Below are 447 nucleotides of genomic sequence, written 5' to 3'. Positions count from 1 at the left end.
AATATTATATAATATTTTCCTTACAGTCATGATTTGATCACATTTTTTATGTTTGTTTCTATTGTTCTTGGTTGTGATGAGTCGGTTCGTCTCCGAGCAGAAAACCTTTTAAAGTGATGAAGACAGAACATCTGGAGAACATCTGGAACTAAAGTCTTTAAAACGCTTCAACTTCAGTGTTAAATTTAAACGTCTTTGTTTTAACCAGTTTCTGAGCTGGATTAGAGACCAGGTTCTGCTGAGACCAGGATGGTGGTTCACCTGTCTCCTCTCAGTGTCTGTCCTCAGCAGGACGTCCAGGAGGACAGTGTCCCTCCAGGACGTCCAGGAGGACAGTGTCCCTCCAGGAGGACAGTGTCCCTCCAGGACGTCCTGCTGAGGACAGTGTCCCTCCAGGACGTCCTGCTGAGGACAGTGTCCCTCCAGGAGGACAGTGTCCCTCCAGGA

Source organism: Austrofundulus limnaeus, unplaced genomic scaffold, assembly GCF_001266775.1.
Source record: "Austrofundulus limnaeus strain Quisiro unplaced genomic scaffold, Austrofundulus_limnaeus-1.0 Scaffold320, whole genome shotgun sequence".
NCBI classification, from domain to species: Eukaryota; Metazoa; Chordata; class Actinopteri; order Cyprinodontiformes; family Rivulidae; genus Austrofundulus; species Austrofundulus limnaeus.
The sequence above is the reverse complement of the archived record's forward strand: the minus strand, read 5'-3'. Positions refer to the sequence as shown.